Here is a 12080-nt window from a genome sequence, read left to right as displayed (position 1 = left end):
TCTATAACATGACCCAGCTGTAATTTCAGTGGTCGCATTGGTTTGATTTTTGGTTTGCTTGTAGGGCGCTGGCACCCGCATTCAGTGACCCAGAAAATTTGGCACTGCTGTGAATAGTTTAGTCGCAAAGTGAAGATTCACGGGTAAAAGCCCCAAACTTCTAGATAGGTTCTTTTCAGCTTTCGGCAGGCCTGCGTGAGTTCTTTAGAGAAATGTGGCTCTTTTTCATGGTGCTATTTTCTATGTCCAGCTACACAACGAGATGAGGATGGTCATTGTGATTTTCTGAGCTGCGAACGGGCAGAAAGGTGAGAAAATGTCAGATTTTGACCATTTGTGCTGACCTTTCAATTTCACCGTACCTCTCTATAACATGACCCAGCTGTAATTTCAGTGGTCGCATTGGTTTGATTTTTGGTTTGCTTGTAGGGCGCTGGCACCCGCATTCAGTGACCCAGAAAATTTGGCACTGCTGTGAATAGTTTAGTCGCAAAGTGAAGATTCACGGGTAAAAAGCCTCAAACTTCTACATAGGTTCTTTTTCAGCTTTCAGCAGCCCTGGGTGAGTTCTTTAGAGAAAAGTGGCTCTTTTTCAAGGTGCTATTTTCTATGTCCAGCTACACAACGAGATGAGGATGGTCATTGTCATTTTCTAAGCTGCGAACGGGCAGAAAGGTGAGAAAATGTCGGATTTTGACCATTTGTGCTGACCTTTCAATTTCAACGTACCTCTCTATAACATGACCCAGCTGTAATTTCAGTGGTCGCATTGGTTTCATTTTTGGTTTACTTGTAGGGCGCTGGCACTCGCATTCAGTGACCCAGAAAATTTGGCACTGCTGTGAATAGTGTAGTCGCAAAGTGAAGATTCACGGGTAAAAAGCCCCAAACTTCTAGATAGGTTCTTTTTCAGCTTTCAGCAGCCCTGGGTGAGTTCTTTAGAGAAATGTGGCTCTTTTTCATGGTGCTATTTTCTATGTCCAGCTAGACAACGAGATGAGGATGGTCATAGTCATTTTCTGAGCTGCGAGCGGGGAGAAAGGTGAGAAAATGTCAGATTTTGACCATTTGTGCTGACCTTTCAATTTCAACGTACCTCTTTATAGAGGTTATGCGAAAGGATCACGTGCAGGTGATGTGCAGGCGGCCAAAGCGGCCGCGCTCCGCAGGGGTGGCAAAAGAGATGAAAAGTTCAAAAGAAATACATGTGCCTGGAATAATTTCACGACGGAAATTTCCTGTATCGCTGTTACGTTCCTCTTCTGTTCTTTACAAAGTACTATTGTACGAATGCTGAATCAGTGGCCATGACTTCTCCTAAGTTTTCAAAAGTGTATGACGAGTTAGATGACTCCAGCAAATGCCGGTACCATGAAAAGCTCGAGCGCGTTGCACCAGACTCGAGTGATCCGTACCTGCCCAGAAGTAATTTTTTAGAGGAAGAGGTTATGCGAAAGGATTACGTGCAGGCGGTGTGCAGGCGGCCAAAGCGGCCGTGCTCCGCAGGGGTGGCAAAAGAGATGAAAAGTTCAAAAGAAATACATGTGCCTGGAATAATTTCACGAAGGAAATTTCCTGTATCGCTGTTACGTTCCTCTTCTGTTCTTTACAAAGGACTATTGTACGAATGCTGAATCAGTGGCCATGACTTCTCCTAAGTTTTCAAAAGTGTATGACGAGTTAGATGACTCCAGCAAATGCGGGTACCGTGAAAAGCTCGAGCGCGTTGCACCAGACTCGAGTGATCCGTACCTGCCCAGAAGTATTTTTTTAGAGGAAGATAAATTTCCACTTGTGGACTATCCCGATATTTACAATTTCTTGGTCAACGCGCCCAGCCCCTACACCAAGGAGCAGCTCAAGGCCTACAAGAGCTTGGAAGGCTACAAATACCTTGTCAGTGGCTGGGTCGGCGATGTTCGTGCGTTTCCAGCGTCCGAATCTGACACATGTGACAGCAAGTTTGTCATCGCCAAAGTCCGCCATTCCCAGTCAGTTTCCGGCACCCACCTGCAACCCTGGATTGCTGCGCAAAACGACGGTAGCGTGATTTGTGCACACTGCACCTGCATGGCTGGTCTTGGTGAGTCTTGTTCTCACGTTGCTGCACTGTTGTTCAGCCTGTATTGTCGAACGCAGCTGGTTCAGAACACAGGAAGCACTTCATTGCCGTACCAATGGTCAACTCCTTCAATGAAGGAGGTGGAGTATGCCAGGATTCGTGACATAAACTTCACTGCACCCGACACTAAACAGCATGGGAGCAAGCGCCGTAGGTCGGAGGAGAAGGTCCCTGCTGATATTAAGGAACCCTCCAGTGCTGAACTGGGTGAACTATATGGAAATTTATGTCAAGCCGGTAAACCGTCATTACTCTCCCTTGTTCCCGGGTTCTGCGATAGGTACGTACCTTCCAAGCCCGAGGGATATCCACCCATTTTGGATTTATTGTACGAACCAGACATGCTGGATGCTAGTTTTGGGGACCTGCTCGTTCGTTGCGAGGCAGTATTTCCAGCGGTCTGTGTTTCAGAGGAGGAAGCACGCGCTGTGGAACAGGCTACGCGGAACCAGGCAGATTCCAAGGCCTGGTTTGAATTTCGCGCCGGCCGGATCACAGCTTCAAAGTTGAAGTCTGCTGTTCGCACGGATATTAGCCAGCCCTCTGCGTCCTTAGTCCGCTCTGTGTGTTACCCTGAGGCACACAAGTTTCGTAGCAAAGCCACACAATGGGGATGTGATCACGAGCAGAAGGCAATTGACAACTATAGTGAACATGCCAGTGCAACACATCAGAAGGTTGAAGTACTCCCCAGTGGCTTTGTAATTCATCCCGACTATCCATATATTGGCGCTACTCCCGACTCCCTTGTGCAGTGCTCCTGCTGTGGCAACGGCGTGGTGGAAGTGAAGTGCCCGTACGGGTGCCGAGACAGTAGCCTGCATGATGCTGCCGATTCAGGGAAGTTCTGTCTAGTAAAGTCCGGCGGAGCACTCCATCTTAAGCAAGACCACATGTACTACTACCAAGTACAGCTACAGATGCTGGTGTGTAAGGTGCAGTACTGTGACTTTGTTTTGTGGAATGAAGGTCAGCTGTTTGTGGAGCGTATCTCTGCAGACACAGATTTCATCCGTGAAGCGGTAGCAGGTGCCAAGAAATTCTTCCAGTGTGCTGTTCTCCCAGAGCTTGTTGGGAAATGGTTCACTAAGACGTTCTCCACTCTTCCTGCCGATGCGTCTTCAGCGGCTACATCAGTCTCGGAACCACTTGGTGCTGCCAGTACAACATCTACTGCGGATCAAGAAGGCCCTCCGGAGTTTTGCTACTGCAAGTCTGTGAAGGCTGGCGAGGTACTGCGATGTTCCAACAACGATTGCAGTATTCGTTTGTTCCACATGGCTTGTTTGCAGCTGAAGAGTAAGCCAAAGCGCAAGAACTGGACCTGCCCGGAGTGTCGCAAGATCAAATCTGCCACTAAATAATGATATGCATGTACAATTACAGTGGTAGCGACTTCGGCGACAAGTTTATAGGAATGTTGGTCGCTAAGCACAACGTTCGTCAGCCTACTCAAGCTCAACTGCATGAAGGGTGAATTCCCCGAAACCCTGTGTATTGAGCAGGGAGTGGTGCTTTCTTGCAGGTTTGCCGGAAGGAGGGCTCGAGGGATTTCTTCTCTGCTCTGGATGGCAGTTGTGAGTCAGTCAAGTGTCTGGATGGAAGTCGTGAGTTTGTCAAGTTTCTGAATGGCAGTCGTGAGTCAGTCAAATGTCCAGTCAAGGCGGCAGAAAAGCTCGACCTCTAGTATGGGGTGCAACCAACTTTCCATTTACATAGTCATTTTTGTCGTAGCATTTGTAAATCCAAGTCTCAAGCATTTGAGAAGTGATTATATTCATGGAGCCTGCTATTCTGGTATTTCTAGAGTTGCATTTTCAACTTTTGTTCTGCTGTGCCTTCCACGGTACTTGCTGTTGCACTTGCCACGTGTGTGCATACAATGGGTGGCTGGGCTTTCACAACGATTTCCGTTACCTTTCTTGTATTTCTTTGCTTGCATGTATCTCTGAAGGACCATAATGCTGATTCGTATTTGTGGGTCCCAGGACATGCGTGAAGACCACTCACTGCTTATGCATGTGAGCAGAGGAACTCCATCATTACACATCAAACACTTCGCTCTTTTACGTCTCTTCCGGGTGATGTTGGCATAAGTTGAGTTGTTCTTTGGTGCTGGGCATACTACATCTGATGGTACATCGCGCACTACCCAGCACCCTAAGTTGGATTTCAGGGCTAGTCATAATTATTCTTCCTCCGCCCAAGCAAAATTTTCGCTTATCTTTACAGTTTTTACTGATACATTCCAGGTTCTCAGAACAGCTTATAACGACTCAGAATGAGTTGAGGAGTCGTTGAACATCAAGAGAAACTCTCCAAGTCGAAAAATGTAGAAGTCATCCTTTGTCATCAGCCGACGCAGCACTTGTTGTCGGGTAGTACTTCGCACTTTCCAGAAGCGCAAATATTTTCTATCGACACTTTCCCAAGCGCTTCACCTCCTTCACGAGTACGATCGGTTGTGTTTCTTACCAGCCGAAGCTGGCGAGCTCAGTCAGCGTCGCTTTGCTGGATCGTTCACGTTGACGTCAGGCGAATGAGCTGGGCGAGTGACAACCCTGTCATCGAAGCCTTTCTTTTCCAACTGTTTTGCCCAGTGCCGATTCTGGTTCATTTTGCAGTATGTGGGCGAGCGTCGCTGAGTGGCTTTCTCAGCTTCAAGCTCGCGTGCATATTTACCGTACACACACCTTGAACAGGATGCAATCAAACAAGCTGGCTTTTCGCAACATGACACCTCTGCTCTGTACTCCAGTGCAGTGCCAGCAGTGGTACTCTAGCAGCACCCACCTTGACCAGTGACTGACTTCGTGTCTTTTTTTACCAGTTCACTCGCATTCAACGCGCTCTACTCTAGATGTTTCTTTACTCTTTGCCGACTTCGCCGACTTGTTTGGAACTGGTACGCCTGAACCAGCAGATTTGTGTGATGGTGAAGTGCACAAGATGCAAAAATTGCTGTCAGACACCTGTCATTGGGCTGAAGGAGATAAGCGAAAATTTTGCCTGGGCGGAGGAAGAGAAGTTGGATTTCAGGGCTAGTCATAATTATTATATTGTGTTGTCCCTATTTGGACCACGAGTCATTATATTGATGCAACAAGAAACGGAGGAATGTCGTGAGTGATGATAGAAGCCATTATTATTACTATTATTATAAGTCTGTTGGCGTTGCCATGACCAAGCAAGCTTGGCTAGCCAGACAAAAGAAACTAGGAACAAGCGAGGTCAATGAGGTGAACACATGCGCATGCAACTGCAGAATAGGTAAAACAGAAATATAATTGCCGGTATTGCTCTAACCACTGAGCTAACTTATGGGGTAGCTGTCATCCCAGCAGAGGATGAATATAGATATGAATAAATAGAAAAATTGACTGTGACCATCAGGACTCGAACCGGCAGGGACCTTGCCTTCAGGTCAGCGATGCTCTAACCACTGAGCTATGGTGTAGCTGTTATCCCAGCAGAGGATGAATATAGATAATGAATAAATAGTTGATAAATATGGTGGTAAAGACACACCTGGCAATATGGCGGTAAACCCACGCCTGCCCACACACGCTCTCTAGGCTGCAAAGTTCTGGCAAAGAGCTCTCCGTCTCACCACCACCACCATCAGTTCGCGCCTGGCGTCTAGTCGATGCATGGTTAGCGGTATCCGACATAGCAGGCTGGTACATCAAGTAGCGCATGGCACATAGAAGATGACACAGCAACGACATAGCTCGATTGCGACGTACGTCTCGTCCCCGCTGGACTCATCAGGCAATCTTCTTCTTGGATGTCTTCATACGGAGCTTGACTCGGGAGAATCAATAGAATAAATAGTAATAATAATAATATATTAATAATTGAAATGGGAATGGGATGAACTTCAAATTCAAGGTTAATAATAATATTCACTGGTTTGAGGGAAAGGGTTAATAATAAATATGAATAATAATAATTTGAAACTCGGACTCTTAACTCGTATCCATATGTCCTTTTCTCTTCTACAATAATAATAATAATAATAATAATAATTTAAATAACCGACGAGGAGACAACAGTCGTAAAATAGCAATGAAAAATATCAATTGTGCACTCATAATCATGTATAAACAATTAAAATGAAACAATTCCAGAACGTTTTCGTGTGACCATCATCAGTGGAACATCGTCACATAGTAAGAATCACTAAAACAACCAGTTATATAGCTAGAGTAACATGAAAAGAAGCGTGAGAATGCAGCACAGCTAGCGGTTATGCATAACGCGTGTAGTGTGAACCTTTGCAGTGTATCTGAGAATGGTAGCAGTAGATGAATGTGGCAGCTGTGAGTGCGTGTGAACAAAAACTGGTGAGTGCGTATTATTTAAAAAGTGTGAGTGCTACAACATTTTCTTTTTGCTTGCATAGAACAGGGTCACGTGTGCGAATATATACAGCTTCCAACACCTGCAACTGCTTAAAGAAACGCGCGCGACAAATAACACTAAACCAGGAATCGTCAAACAACTTACGACAATCCGGACTGGACACCAAATGCTTGTAGATGGCAGACTTGCTCTTGTCGATGTCGAACTCCTCCTCGTCCGTATCACTCTCATCCTCCACTTCCCGTTCCTGCTCACCCTTACTTTCCTCCTGACCATCCTGTTCATCCCCATCATCATCCTCCATCTCCATCTCCTCATGCCATCGCTTCTTTCTCCTTGACGTGTTCACTGCTGCGCCCGTACTTTCATGATGGTCACACGAAAACGTTCTGGAATTGTTTCATTTTAATTGTTTATACATGATTATGAGTGCACAATTGATATTTTTCATTGCAATAATAATAATAATAATAATAATAAGTTATATAAGTTATATAAGTTATATACGTTAGCACTATGTTTGACACCTATTATGTAATGCTGTAGCACTTCCTTTGTTGTTCACACTTTTAATTAATTATGCTGTTATAAAATGTTCTATTTTTGTACACAGTACCCTCAGTTCCGATACTATTCACTGATGAGCGGAACACGAAAATCGATTTTGAATAACATAAAAATCCTTAAAAAATTCCATGAACTCGTTGTTGTCTGGCCATGTCTGCATCGATTATACTCCTAATTGCACTAATAAAATAATAATAATAATAATAATAATAATATAGCAATCATTAGATTCATTACAGCTGACAAAGCGGCATGATATAATTTACTCGAAAGGTACGACGGACTCACAACAGTTGCACAGAGCACAGCAGACGGTGACAACCTTGTCAATGAATGCACATGATGTAGCTTTATCGTCATGCATGAGGAAAGCAATGGGCAAAGTGCCAGAGAGGATCGTGTATTTCTGGCGAAGCATTCCAATCACTCGCTCCACATGGATGCGGACGCGTGACACTTGTCTAGCACTGTCCAATTTCAGCCTGGAGAGTTGCTTCTTCCCCTTCGTAAATGGGGGCATCACCAACTCTGCGCAGAACATGCCAACGCTGTCTTCAACAGTGAAACCACGGTCAGCCAGCACCTGGTCACCCGGATTTAGGTGACTAAGCAGACCGCAGTGCTCTGTGATGAACTTGTCTGAGGCTCTCCCGCCCCATGCATGCGAAATAAATGTAATGACACCTTGTGGCGCTACGCCAATCAAAAACTTTGCAGTGTTATGGCTTTTATAGTGAGAGTACGTTTGAGCTCTTGCCATCAGATCAGAAGGTCGTTCACAAAAAACTTCAAAGCAGTCAATAATGACAGCATAGCCCGGGAAATGCTTACTAAATTCAAGTGGCAGAGTTTTGCGTAGTTCGTCCCTTTCCGGCCATTTGACAAGTGGTCCCAGCATCACATGCATCACCCGGATCCAGCGCTGGAAAATCCGGCACACGGTCGACTGGTGAATGCCGAATCTGTACGCCAAGTCTTGGTCCCGACAATTCAGCCGAAGCTTCATGAGAACAATCAAGAACTGCTGGAAGAGAGAGAGCGTGTGGCGGTGGTGCTGTGGAACTCTCTTCCTCACGTGTTCAAATATGCCCATCATGGTCCCAAAAGACTGCAAACCAGTGTAGAAGAGCACCTTCGCGTTGTCTTTCTCAAACGACTCGATTGACAAGGTGTCACCTTGTCCTGGAGCGTTTGGCGTCCGTTTGCTTTCCAGGACCAAACGGTTGTTTGTCTCCTCCAGCCGCGTCAAGTGCTCCATATCCATGTCAGTCTGCGATGAGACACTGGAGACTGCTACAGGATCAGACTCTACCTCTGCACCATAGGCACCAGGCAAATCTGCCATTGCCTCTGTGAAGTCATTCCCGGAGGCGTCCACTTTCACTGGTGTCTGCGTCTTGCTCTCCTCGAACGTCAGCTTCCGCTTCGCTCGGCATTCATATGCCACCAAATCCCTCTCCGCTTTACGCTTTACAGGAGTCCTGACATGTTCAAAAAGTTTCGGAACGTAAGCGGGAGATAGTGGATCGTTGCTCTTCTCTGCGCCTACGAAATGGTCTGAACAGATCCTGCTACTGTCAGTTGGCTTCCAATTCTCTCGTCTCATAGCCGCAACCCATAGTTTGCGCCGCTCGTCCGCTACTGGAAACTTGTAAAACTTCACAGCCGTTCCAGGATCGGCACGATTGCTACATCCGACGGCTGCACAACTCTTCGGCATGTTGAAGGCTAAAAACTTCAGCAAGCGAGACACCAGCGGAAATCAAAATAAAGGTGAGGAACGATATGTCGACAACCAACAACAAATTTTACATTTCCTCTCAAAGACTAGTAAAAAATAGTTCAAGCAGAAACGACTTCATTTTGCCACCCCTGCCACTCGCAGCCGCCTTGGCGCTCCTCGTGACGTCATTCGCATAACCTCTATAACATGACCCAGCTGTAATTTCAGTGGTCGCATTGGTTTGATTTTTGGTTTGCTTGTAGGGCGCTGGCACCCGCATTCAGTGACCCAGAAAATTTGGCACTGCTGTGAATAGTTTAGTCGCAAAGTGAAGATTCACGGGTAAAAAGCCCCAAACTTCTAGATAGGTTCTTTTTCAGCTTTCAGCAGCCCTGGGTGAGTTCTTTAGAGAAATGTGGCTCTTTTTCATGGTGCTATTTTCTATGTCCAGCTACACAACGAGATGATGATGGTCATTGTCATTTTCTGAGCTGCGAACGGGCAGAAAGGTGAGAAAATGTCGGATTTTGACCATTTGTGCTGACCTTTCAATTTCAACGTACCTCTCTATAACATGACCCAGCTGTAATTTCATTGGTCGCATTAGTTTGATTTTTGGTTTGCTTGTAGGGCGCTGGCACCCGCATTCAGTGACCCAGAAAATTTGGCACTGCTGTGAATAGTTTAGTCGCAAAGTGAAGATTCACGGGTAAAAGCCCCAAACTTCTAGATAGGTTCTTTTTCAGCTTTCAGCAGGCCTGCGTGAGTTCTTTAGAGAAATGTGGCTCTTTTTCATGGTGCTATTTTCTATGTCCAGCTACACAACGAGATGAGGATGGTCATTGTCATTTTCTGAGCTGCGAACGGGCAGAAAGGTGAGAAAATGTCGGATTTTGACCATTTGTGCTGACCTTTCAATTTCAACGTACCTCTCTATAACATGACCCAGCTGTAATTTCAGTGGTCGCATTGGTTTCATTTTTGGTTTGCTTGTAGGGCGCTGGCACCCGCATTCAGTGACCCAGAAAATTTGGCACTGCTGTGAATAGTTTAGTCGCAAAGTGAAGATTCATGGGTAAAAAGCCCCAAACTTCTAGATAGGTTCTTTTTAAGCTTTCAGCAGCCCTGGGTGAGTTCTTTAGAGAAATGTGGCTCTTTTTCATGGTGCTATTTTCTATGTCCAGCTACACAACGAGATGAGGATGGTCATTGTGATTTTCTGAGCTGCGAACGGGCAGAAAGGTGAGAAAATGTCGGATTTTGACCATTTGTGCTGACCTTTCAATTTCAACGTACCTCTCTATAACATGACCCAGCTGTAATTTCAGTGGTCGCATTGGTTTCATTTTTGGGTTGCTTGTAGGGCGCTAGTACCCGCATTCAGTGACCCAGAAAATTTGGCACTGCTATGAATAGTTTAGTCGCAAAGTGAAGATTCACGGGTAAAAAGCCCCAAACTTCTAGATAGGTTCTTTTTCAGCTTTCAGGAGCCCTGGGCGAGTTCTTTAGAGAAATGTGACTCTTTTTCATGGTGCTCTTGTCTATGTCCAGCTAACCAACGAGATGAGGATGGTCATTGTCATTTTCTAAGCTACGAACGGGCAGAAAGGTGAGAAAATGTCGGATTTTGACCATTTGTGCTGACCTTTCAATTTCAACGTACCTCTCTATAAGATGACCCAGCTGTAATGTCAGCGGTCGCCATGGTTTCATTTTTGGTTTGCTTGTAGGGCGCTGGCACCCACAATCAGTGACCCTAAAAATTTGGCACTGCTGTGAATAGTTTAGTCGCAAAGTGAAGATTCACGGGTAAAAAGCCCCAAACTTCTAGATAGGTTCTTTTTCAGCTTTCAGCAGCCCTGGGTGAGTTCTTAAGAGAAATGTGGCTCTTTTTCATGGTGCTATTTTCTGTGTCCAGCCACACAACGAGATGAGGATGGTCATTGTCATTTTCTGAGCTGCGAACGGGCAGAAAGGTGAGAAAATGTCGGATTTTGACCATTTGTGCTGACCTTTCAATTTCAACGTACCTCTCTATAACATGACCCAGCTGAAATGTCAGTGGTCGCATTGGTTTCATTTTTGGTTTGCTTGTAGGGCACTAGCTCCCACAATCAGTGACCCTAAAAATTTGGCACTGCTGTGAATAGTTTAGTCGCAAAGTGAAGATTCACGGGTAAAAAGCCCCAAACTTCTAGATAGGTTCTTTTTCAGCCTTCAGCAGCCCTGGTTGAGTTCTTTAGAGAAATGTGGCTCTTTTTCATGGTGCTATTTTCTATGTCCAGCTACACACAGGATGAGGATGGTCATTGTCATTTTCTGGGCTGCGAACGGGCAGAAAGGTGAGAAAATGTCGGATTTTGACCATTTGTGCTGACCTTTCATCTTCGACGTACCTCTCTATAACGTGACCCAGCTGTAATTTCAGTGGTCGGATTGGTTTCATTTTTAGTTTGCTTCTAGGGCGCTGGCACCCGCATTCAGTGACCCAGAAAATTTGGCACTGCTGTGAATAGTTTAGTCGCAAAGTGAAGATTCACGGGTAAAAAGCCCCAAACTTCTAGATAGGTTATTTTTCAGCTTTCAGCAGCCCTGGGTGAGTTCTTTAGAGAAATGTGGCTCTTTTTCATGGTGCTATTTTCTATGTCCAGCCACACAACGAGATGAGGATGGTCATTGTCATTTTCTAAGCTGCGAACGAGCAGAAAGGTGAGAAAATGTCGGATTTTGACCATTTGTGCTGACCTTTCAATTTCAACGTACCTCTCTATAACATGACCCAGCTGTAATTTCAGTGGTCGCATTGGTTTCATTTTTGGTTTGCTTGTAGGGCGCTGGCACCCGCATTCCGTGACCCAGAAAATTTGGCACTGCTGTGAATAGTTTAGTCGCAAAGTGAAGATTCACGGGTAAAAAGCCCCAAACTGCTAGATAGGTTCTTTATCAGATTTCCGAAGCCCTGGGTGAGTTCTTTAGAGAAATGTAGCTCTTTTTCATGGTGCTATTTTCTATGCTCAGCTACACAACGAGATGAGGATGGTCATTGTCATTTTCTGAGCTGCGAACGGGCAGAAAGGTGAGAAAATGTCGGATTTCGACCATTTGTGCTGACCTCTCAATTTCGACGTACCTCTCTATAACATGACCCAGCTGTAATTTCAGTAGTCGCATTGGTTTCATTTTTGGTTTGCTTGTAGGGCGCTGGCACCCGCATTCAGTGACCCAGAAAATTTGGCACTGCTGTGAAAAATTTAGTCGCAAAGTGAAGATTCACGGGTAAAAAGCCCTTAACTTCCAGATAGG

At 45.5% G+C, this 12080-nt stretch overlaps 1 long non-coding RNA gene across 2 annotated transcripts; it reads left to right on the top strand.

Annotated features, from left to right (window-relative positions):
- The first annotated feature begins 252 nt into the window (after positions 1-252).
- LOC135823124 (uncharacterized) lies at positions 253-11852 on the top strand. Of its 2 annotated transcripts, XR_010554612.1 has the most exons (4): positions 253-308; positions 9595-9652; positions 10329-10386; positions 11796-11852. It is a non-coding gene; the product is annotated as an uncharacterized LOC135823124 (long non-coding RNA). The 2 variants fall into 2 exon arrangements; XR_010554613.1 differs by lacking the exons at positions 253-308; positions 9595-9652 and adding an exon at positions 623-675.
- Positions 11853-12080: the final 228 nt, after the last annotated feature.

This window comes from Sycon ciliatum, chromosome 8 (assembly GCF_964019385.1).
Source record: "Sycon ciliatum chromosome 8, ocSycCili1.1, whole genome shotgun sequence".
Lineage (NCBI taxonomy): Eukaryota > Metazoa > Porifera > Calcarea > Leucosolenida > Sycettidae > Sycon > Sycon ciliatum.
The sequence above is the reverse complement of the archived record's forward strand: the minus strand, read 5'-3'. Positions and strand labels throughout refer to the sequence as shown.